The sequence below is a fragment of the Seriola dumerili genome, unplaced genomic scaffold (genome assembly GCF_002260705.1).
Source record: "Seriola dumerili isolate Sdu_G_001 unplaced genomic scaffold, Sdu_1.0 BDQW01001051.1, whole genome shotgun sequence".
NCBI classification, from domain to species: Eukaryota; Metazoa; Chordata; class Actinopteri; order Carangiformes; family Carangidae; genus Seriola; species Seriola dumerili.
The window spans coordinates 103620-114213 of NW_019175306.1; the positions used below are offsets into that span (position 1 = coordinate 103620).

Below are 10594 nucleotides of genomic sequence, written 5' to 3' on the forward strand. Positions count from 1 at the left end.
TTATAGTAACAACCAGTCTAAAGATGGTTGATTCAGAGTTGTTCTCTCGGTTAAATGTTCTCAATCTGTCCATGTCTTTTCAAATTAAAACTCAAACCCTTAGTTTAGAGGCAGAATCACCAGATTTCATAAAGATATTGTGATGGACACTTCAGACTGAGACTGGGTATAAAATGTGACTCTACACAAAACATACCAAATTAAAAACACAGATTTAGTTTGAGGTTTCTCTTTAATTAGCAGAAACTTCCTCTTCCCCTCTTTCTCTCCGATTTATAACAGCAATGATGTTGTTATGGATGTTCAACAGTAACACTACATATCACACGGTGCAGTTAGTTTAGCTCCACTGCTGCTGCAGAGACCGTCACTGTTTAAAACTGCTCTATAAAGAATTTAGATTCATTAAAACTAAAACCTCTCTCTCTCTCTCCTTCCCTCTGCCTCCCTCCCTCCATCCTTCTCTCCGAGTCTCTCTGAAGGTCAGCCGCTCCAAAGCAGTGGTCTATAACGATTACCAATTTCATCAATTCTGCTACAGCGAGGGAGGACGGGGGAGGGAGGGAGGGAAAGGCTTTATCATGGAGCAGCACGAGGAGGGTGCGCACCAATCAGAGCTGTTCAGGCATAAATAAAAAAAAAAACGCTAACTGACCTTCTGTCTGACTGAAACAAAGTGAAAAGGACAATTAAAGTGCAAGAGATTTATGAGGTGATTTACGAGGCGCGCACGTAAAGTCACACGGAGAAAACACTGCAGCCGCTCGGTTTCAGAACCACAACCAGCAGCCTGGAGGGCAGTAGGCGCCCCCTACAGGCCGCAGTGGTCATTACAGCAACTTACTGAGGATTTATTCTCAGAGTGTAAAAATTAAAAGTAAAGTTTGCCCTGAGGTGGCGCTAGAGGACAGACAGTGGGGTCAGTAAATCCTCTGGAGAGCAGGAGCGTGATCATGAAATTTACTCGAGATTTGAAATTACAATCTGTAACTTTTCTAAATCAAAATGTCTAAAAACAACTAGACCTCCTGAACCACTGACACTGAAGATATCCAGACCAGGAGAAGCTTACGGCAGTGATGGTGAAGACAGCAACTCCCATGATCCCACACTGCTTCACGACATCTCCCTCTGCTGTTAAAATAGCAGAAAAGACATGGACACACCCTAAATGACCTTGTGCCACGCTCTTCAGACCATGCGCTTTGGATCGTTAAAATAGAGCCCCTTGAGTTAAAAGTCTGAGTGACGCAATAAAGCAAAACTATCAACTGAGATCCAACATGGAGGAAGAGCTGAGAGTGGTGGGTGACCCTTCATACTCAGGTATGATCCTGGTAACATGCTCACCTGTGGTGGAAAATAACCCTCACCCTATGACCCATCACAAACTCTCCAGAGGAAAAGCTTATCTGCGTTTTCAGTCTGGACTCACATTCAGTACATTCTACCATCTCATTACACACACACACACACACACCCTGAGTGGATGTGAACACACCGAGCTGATGTGAACACACACACACACACACACACACAGACACACACAGACACACACAACAACCCTGCTGGTGTCTGACTGTGGACAATCTGAGGGAAGTTTTTACTGTCAGACGAATCAGGAGTAGAAATAATAGAGCACATTAAAAAATAATGCTGAGTGGATTCTAAGCAACTCCACCAACACTGACACACACACACACACAGTCACACATACAGTGTACTGCTTCAGTAACCGTGTAAAAGTGCCTTTCTATAGAACACTACAGAATCCCTGCTGTTCTATACATCTGTACATGTGACCCCGCTGACCCCGCCCACACACACACACACACACACACACACACACACACACACACACACACACCTCCCATGCTTCAAACCATGGCTTTCTAAATGAATCAGAATTAGAAAGAAAAGAACAAAGAGAAGAAAGAAAAGAGCGAAAATGAGAAAAAGTAAAAGTGACAAAAACGAAGTGAAGCGGAGAGAGAGAGTGAGAGTGTGTGTGTGTGTGTGTGTGTGTGTGTGTGTGTGTGTGTGTGTGTGTGTGTGCGCCCTGCAGGTTCCAGTGTGGGACAAGTTCAAAGGTCACCGGGCTGCGTTTCCATGGTTTCATCCTAGGGCTGAGCGGGATCAGCCGACTCTCTGTGATGATGTCATTGTGTGTGTGTTCAGGGTTGTGTGTGTATTGCTCAGCAGCACTGCAGCAGCTCCAGGACTCGATGAGATGATGAGGTCATCGAACCCAGACTGTTACAGCTAACACTTCTGTCCTGATCCACCTGCTGCAGCAGCTTCATTCAGACAAGACATACTGTATATTAATAATGTAAATCTCTATAGGGAGATTAGAAGAATCTCAACAGCTGAAAACAGGTTCACTGTCTCCTGTGTTTTAAAACAGATTCCATTCTCTGATATTTAAGGATCTGTAGAAGATCATCACTGCCACTTGATTTCACAGTAGACCAGCAGCATCTCAGACCAAAACAAACCCCCTCGTTAGCTCCACCCCCTGTGCGCTGGTCCCTTCTATTTCTCAGTCTGAGGCCTTTTGAGCCTAAAATGTGGTTTCTTCTTCAGTGGAGGAAATTCTGGAATATCGTTTTCACCTGAACGCTGCGCACTGCACTGAGCCATCTCACCTGTGGGCGGTCTCTGTGTGTTTATAGACGCGTGGGGGACCGGTGGTTTAACAGGAGGGACTTGCATGCACTAACATGCACGCGCTACCAGACCGGCTACCAAAACAAAGAACAGAGTAACTCAGATTACAACATGCACAGAGGGCATGTCGCTTCGTTATCTGGTCAGGACGCCATTACTCCACTATATCTGCACATAGAAAACAGTTGTTTGCTGCTGTATTATTGTTTAAAATCTCATTTACAGAACCTTTCAGTAAGTGATAAATTAATTACAGCTGTTATAATAAGGCAAACAAAGATGTGTATTTAATCTCTGTGTGTATTTAACGCTGTGCTGATGCAGTCTTTACACCAACTCTTTCACTTCAGGCTTGAACCATGTTGAAAACGTCCATCGTGGCATTTACATGAACGTGACTGTGCTCATTCAGACATTAAACTGACAGATGTAATTACCATCACGTTTATGTAATGAGGTGCAGGATTGAACGGCTAAATTCTGATAAACATATTGTGAAATACACAACAACGCATTTATACAGTCTGTGAAGATTCATACACAACGCTGTGTCATTTCCCTCACGTTTGGCAACACGGTACATTTAAATGTCCATAACTCATTTGAAATGTATCTCTGTGGAGCATCTCTGTGCGTGACACGAGTCTGAGCTCACGTGGAGTCACAGTCACATGTCACACACCAGCTGAAGACACTGGTGATGAAATATGAAGAGACAGAGTGACAACACTGGAAATACAGTCAGACAAACACAGAGGGAACACAGGGTCGAGAGGTCAAAGGACAAAGAGGTCGAGAGGCAGCTTCAGGCAACAGTGTCATCATCACACACACACTGTAAAGTTACCACACACACACATTGTGTTACTTGACAACAAGCTGTCTGTGCTGAAGCTGTTCCAGTTTTTTGCTCAATGTTGAACAAACTAAAGATAGACGAAGCTAAAATATCTGCAGATTCTCAAACCTCCAACAGAGCGGAGGGAAAACCCCTCAACACACACACACACACACACACACACACACACACACACACACAGCCTTCTCTCTCTCTCTCTCTCTGTCTGTCTGTCTGTCTGTTAATCCCTACCTCTCTTGCTCGACCCTGCCTGTCATGTACTGACACAACTGGCCATCATTCAGACCACACACACACACAACTACACACATCAATAGGAAACATCAATAAACAAAGCATCATTGTCTGATTCCTGACTGCAAAAACTTGTCAATATTATAACCCCCCCCCCCAGCACTGATAGGTCATTAGTTTAGGGGGAACTTACATGACGCACTGCGGGCTGCTGGGTCTTACAAACATCTTGTCTCAAATGGACGACACAGGAAATAAATAGAGAAGAGAGATGGAAACGGGGGACTGAACCTGTTTCTTCACCTTCAACTGAACTGTGACCAGGATGCACACCTCTGAGGATTTCACACTCTCTCCTTCAACTGATTGGTCTACGAATTATCTGAAAATTTCCTGCAGATTAGGTTTCCGTCTATTTATTGTTTCAGCTCTAAAACACACAGACACATACACAGTGGCTGTGTGGATCGCTAGTTAGCTGTTAGCTAACGTTTGTACAATTGACCCACTGGCTGTTTGGGGCAAAGAAAAAAAAAACATTGTATTTACAAGATGGAGATTCAGTTTCTGTTGTTAAGCTAAACGATCAAACAGTTTGACACTAGAGATCACTGTTGATACTGTTCACGCATCATTTCAGTTCCTTACTAACTTTGCTATTTTTATGTTTTCTTGTGAAACATGTTGGAAAACATCTGGAAAATCTGCTTTTAAAATACCTTGCAGTTTTACTGTGATGATTTAAATTCTTATAAGTATTTATTATATGAAATTTTAAGAATTAAGAGTTATATATGTGTGTGTGTGTGTGTGTGTGTGTGTGTGTGTGTGTGTGTGTGNTAGTGATGATTTAAATTTTCTTATAAGTATATATTATATGATATTTTAAGTATAAAGAGTTATATGTGTGTGTGTGTGTGTGTGTGTGTGTGTGTGTGTGTGTGTGTGTGTGTGTGTTAATATTTGAAGAGTTGGGGTCAGTGAGTGTTTACATTCCAGCAATGGCAAAGTTACCATCAGCCTCATTTACCCTTACTGTGTGTGTGTGTGTGATAGATGGTGGGAACCCTGTGGCCAAATCGTAATAGTTTCTGTCAATAGAGTTACCGCCAACACCGACCACTGCAGCTAAACCCCCACACGCACGCACGGACACACACACACACACACACACACACACACACACTACTGTAACAGAGTAGAAGTCAGAAGTTTGAATTCTTCACTCTGAGTCATGGACCCGTTTCTCCAGCGTAGTTCTGTTATACAGGTGTCTACAGGTGTGAACAGGTGTGATCAGACTGAATATGACAACTCCACTCAGACATCCACATGTTCACTGAAACCTAACTGAACATGTGTTGAGTTAATCAGCGTGCGATCATGGTAATAATGACAGTGTTAACATGCTGATGTTTAGCAGGTATAACGTTGACAACGTTTATCATCTTAGTTTAGCATGTTAGCATGCTAACATTGGCTAATTAGCAAAAAAAAAAACAAGTCACGTCAATCTTCTGGGAACCATCAAAATCTGCATCAAACTTCATGGAAATCCATCTGATCTGAGTGAGGAAGCACATTCTTGACTTTTAAATAAACTTAAAAAATAAAAATAATTTAACAATTCACATTTCATCCTTCCCGAATAGAACAAGCAATTCTCATTAACACATCCAGGACCTCTGTCATGTTCAGGATTGTTGCACAGTTCTTGCTGGTGCATTACGAAGTGACAGGTAAGGAGGTCATGAAATGCGTCCTCCTCCTCTCAGTGGTGATTGACACAAACTTAGACATTGGCAGCTGGGGTTTTTTTTTTTTTTGTTTTTTTGTTTTTTTTTTTAAACATCCTCAGCCCGAGTCTGTTCTTTCATTCTTAAGATTGTTGATAGATCCTCTTTTGTTGTCACATCTTAGGACACTGTCCTTATGAAAATACAGTTATCTCTTATGACTGTGGACTTGCCTCGCTGCAGTGAGAAATGCTCACACTCTGAAATGTTGTTCCAAAGCTGCTGCTTCAAATCATCGGCCATCACTATTTTGTAGACAAAACATTTGAAGAAAAAAAATCTGATTAATCGATTATGAAAATAATCTTTAGTTGCTTTAATGACACGAATCCAGCTAATAGTGACCAAAACTGTTCGTTCGTTCGTCGTCTCCCGCTTATCCGGATCCGGGTCGCGGGGGCAGCAGCCTCAGCAAAGAGGTCCAGAGAGCCCTCTCCCCAGCCACTTCCACCAGTTCAGTCACCTTGACAATTCATCCTGCGTCTGAACCAAATGTCACGTCCATCCATCCGAAAGCTGTCAAGATAAATCCCTGAGGACCACAGTGTCGTCCAACCGGCTCAAAACCCCACAAGTGGTTTTTCAAGTGGAAACCCACAAACACAAATGAGTAAAAACTCCTGCCACACACACGTGTATGAACACTTTCATGACAACATGACACAAGTTATCAAACACCTTTGCTGTGACATCACCTCAGCGTCTACCCAGCTACAGTTTCCTGTATCAGTCTTCAGCTTCACGGCCTCAGTCCTTTTCTTTTTCTCCCTGTTTCACGTCCGTTTTTATTCTTTCTGTTTGTCTCACTTCTTTTTATTGCCTGGTTTGTGTGTTTATATTCCCTCTGAAGCCCTTTGTTACTTAGGAAAAGTGGAACATAAAAAAATCATTATTATAATAAAAACAGATTTGGGTGGAACAGCTTTCCTTCCTTCCTTCCTTACTTCCCTCCTTTTTTTCCTTTCCCTCTGTCCCTCCATTCATCCCCCCTTTCTTCTCTCTTTCCTCCCTCTCCCTCTCTCTCCTGACTGACCTCAGTGTTGCGCAGCTAAAACACACTCCCACGTGTTCTGCAAGCAGGAAGCAATAAACACACACACACACACACACACATACAGTTAAAGCAGTTAAAACACACACACTGCTGCAGACAAGTGTGACAAGTGTAAGTACAACATGGCCTCAAAACTAATGTAAGGAGCACAACAGTAAAGTGGAGCAACACACAAACACACACACACACACACACACAAACTCTTGTGTGTGTGTGTGTGTGTAACAAAGCTGCTCTGACTAACAGCTCTGACCACAGAAAGTGACACACAGTGAAGTAGAGCAGAACTGAAGAGCCTCTCTCTCTTTCACTCTCACACACACACTTTTCAAATCAGCCCATTAACGACGACCTGAGCAGCAGCAGCTTAGTCGCTCCTGCATAAACATTAAACTAAAGTAGAACAGAGAAGTAGCAGCTCTGTACCTGCTGCTGCTGCTGCTGCGTCTCCTCCCTCAGGACCTCCTCACTGTCAGCAGGTGTTCTCCTCTCGGACCCCGGGGCAGGAGGAGGAGGAGGAGGATGAAGGCTCGGATCAAACAGTCATCTCCTGTATAGAAGTGTCGCTGCTGCTCCTTTTAGCAAATCCACCAAACTTCTGCTCACGCTGACATGTCTTCCTGCGCGTCTGCAGAGGAAGACGGCGAGTTTGTGGGCGAGAAGTGTCACTCCGTCCGTTTTTTCCTCGCCCTGCTCCAGAGCCGTGACTTTCTAACAACCCCTCCCTCCCTTTCTCTGCCGCTGCCTGCGTCTAACGGCGTCCCAGAGTTCCTCGGTGCAGCCGCCGCCGAGCCGCTGCTGGTAAAGCCATCTGTTGCAACACGTCTGCCTGCCTGCCTCTCCACTTTCACTCTCTCTCTCTCTCTCTCTCCCTCTCTCCCTCCCTCTCTTGGCCTGAGAGAGAGGGGGGAGAAAGGGGGCGGAGTCTAAGCCTCACTGCTGGCCAATGGGGAGGCTCAGGAATCCCTCTCCCTGACTGGAAGGGGAGGAGCCAGAAGCAGAGGACAAAATGAAATAAATACAAGAGGGAGAGAGAAATACAAAACACACACACACACACACACACACACACACACACACACACACACACACACACACACACACACACACACACACACACACACACACACACACAGGGGAGGTGGCTAAAGTAGGAAAAAGACAGACACGGAGTGAGACACAGACATTATGTGGCCAGAAGTATGTGGACAGATACTGTAGTGTTCCCTCAGCTGTGTGCTTCTGTTTATCAGGGGTGGAAGTTCACAGACCTACATTTGTAAAAACCAACCAGTTAGTCGTCATCTTGAAGTCTCTTCTCTTGTAAATCTGAAAATACTTTTTGAAAACACTTTGGTTTCAAGTGTGTAATGGGCTCATTTTCACCAAACCACCAGACCTGCAGACCTCCAGCCTCAGGGGGCAGTAATGAGCCCATTACAGCTTAGTGCACCAAAATGAGGAGAGGACAAGTGACACAAAGGTGGAATTTTGGAAAGCAACCCATTTGTTTTGCTTCTATTTCTATCACCTCTTGTCTTGTACTGAAGTCAGAGACAGTTGAGAAAGGAGACGGCGCAATTACAATCATTTCCTGTAACTGTGTCTAGTGGGTATTGCCACCTCCGCCCCCTTTAGGAGACAATCAGCTGGTCTGAGTCTGTTCACTCCAATGGGAGAAGTGAACGTGATCACAGATTATGACCGATTCCTTCGCCCCATAGTCACCAAAATAGAAATTGGATCAATTTTTCACAAGCCACAGGGAGAAAATTTACTTTATTCGAGACCTGTTTTTGTCTCAGTCTTCAGCAACAAACTCTCATGAAATTTCACCAACACAAATCTCGTCTCTCTGTCGGTTGTGTCTGGTTTCACTGCTGCAGTGCTGCTGGCATCGCTGTCATTGTCAAAAAACTCTTTGCTTAAGGTCAGTGAAAGATGGCGGTTTTAGTTTAATTTAGTCCTGAATTAAACCAGACCAGGGTCTTTCCCTAGCCTGAACCGGGATCTGTGAGAGTCTGAACAGAACCAGAAAACCTTTTAATGAAGGTGGAGTCCACTACAGGTGGACATTTGTTCTGCAACATCAGATATTCTGGTGGAAAACAAAGACATTGTCTGTGAACATTTTACTGAGACATTCAGTATCAATAATGTGTGTGTGTGTAGGACTCTTCTGAGTCCTCAGACTTTATGTAAATACTAACTGCTGAAGCAGCCCTGTACGCTTGGTGCTTGGTGATGATTCATGATTTTCTTTCCTGTAATTCTTAAAAAGACTAAAACTCACTAAGACTGGGAAAACTGATCACATCCCCCCAGTTTTCACATCTTTACACAGCCACCTATTTGTTAAATCTGACTTTAAAATTCTACAGTTTGTCATAAAGCACTTGAAGGATTTAGGGCCAAAACATATTTCTGGACTGCTGCTTGGTGTGAAGCGTCCAGACCTCTCAGATGGTCTGGGCCAGGTCTGTTTCTGTCCCCAGAGTCAAACTAACAACTGGAAGGGCAGTGTTCACTTTTTAATGGATCTGAACAAATTTCCAGCTCTCACTTTCATTTAATCGAGATGATTTATTCATATTTTGCACTGCAATTTCTAATCTCCTGACTTTATGTTTTATTCTAATTGAGTTTCTATCTTATACTTCTTTTTAATTCCTGTTTTTCAATATGTCTTTTTGTATTGTCTTATTATTAGTTGTCTCTTCTTTGTGTTTCATGTTTTAGCTGTCTTGTGCTCTTACATATAAACCCTACCTTTCCTAAAACGCTGCTGATAATACTACATATTTTTAAAAGCACCACACGTATAAAACGGCACCACCTCAATGGCTGTTGTTGCTGTGAATATTAACAAAACATATTAATGCTTAATGGACAGTTTTGACTGTCAGATAGCAGATGGCAATGATGAAGCACAGCGCTGCCACTTTAATAATTTGGTTTCAGCGGGCAGGGCTGAATTTTCTGCACTCTCCAGTTCATGTGCTCGTTACTGTTGTGTGTCCTGACATTAGCCTAACATCTGTAGACAGCTGGCTAGCTAACGTCCAGATTTGTTGAATGATTGTACGTAACTATGTTCCATCTGCATAACAATGGTATTTTGACAGTTGGTGATGACTGATGATGACTGTGATGCGTGTACGAGAAACTACCATCATATTTCCAGAGAAGAAGAAAAAACTACGTAAACTAGTGAAGTAGGAACAAATAGAAAAGATAAACAGGAGCCAGGTTTCCATCACATGGAGCAGATTCCTGCAGCAGGTTCAACATCTGCTGGACAGATGTGAATCCAGAGTTTGTTTTAGCAGCACATTAAAGGTGTTTGCACTGTCACATATGGAGGGAACGTTCGGCGGTTGTCTACAAACTTTGGCCATGATGTGTAAGGCTGATTGAGATTTGGAGTGAGAGAAGAAGAAGAAGAGCGGGATAAAATCGGGGGGAAGAAGAGATGGAGACAGAAAACAGAAAAGGGAGGAGGGTGAGGAGGAGGTGCAGTGCAGATTTGTAATAGGAGAGCTGTTGCAGGAGAGCTCCCTGGCGTGTTCATGGGTATTCATGTAAGCTGGTGGCTTCAAGTTAAATGGAGCGAACAGAGGGAGAGCGGGGGGGTGGAGCGGTGGCGGGTGTGTGCTGAGTTTCAGCATGAACACAGAAAGTCTGCTTAATTGAGCCTTCTCTCCAAGTGCAACGCCAATGAACAACACACAGCAGTTAAACGCTGAATTGGAATACATTAAATTCAAATTATTCCAAATGTCAGAGGCCTCCACGTGATTCAGCAGGTCAAAAGTTTCAGGTTACATGAAGCGTGAAGTAGACCTGTTCAGACAGCACAGTCCAACAGCAGAGAGCTGAAGTGCACGTGAAAAAAGACTCAAGTTCTACACATTTTAAAAGTTCCTCTCTAGACATTGTTTTAAATCTGCTATGATTCATTTTTTGTTCCACATGGTTAAA

The 10594-nt window shown here is 43.5% G+C and overlaps 1 protein-coding gene across 5 annotated transcripts in view; it reads right to left on the reverse strand.

Annotated features, from left to right (window-relative positions):
* LOC111237650 (extracellular sulfatase Sulf-2-like) overlaps positions 1-7349 on the reverse strand; it is a 68812-nt gene extending 61463 nt beyond the window's left edge. For all 5 annotated transcript variants that reach the window (XM_022766822.1, XM_022766819.1, XM_022766815.1 and 2 more), the window contains exon 1: positions 7040-7349. The gene's annotated coding sequence lies outside the window, so the exon portion shown is untranslated. The remainder of the gene's footprint in view (positions 1-7039) is intronic.
* Between the last annotated feature and the right edge of the window lie 3245 nt (positions 7350-10594).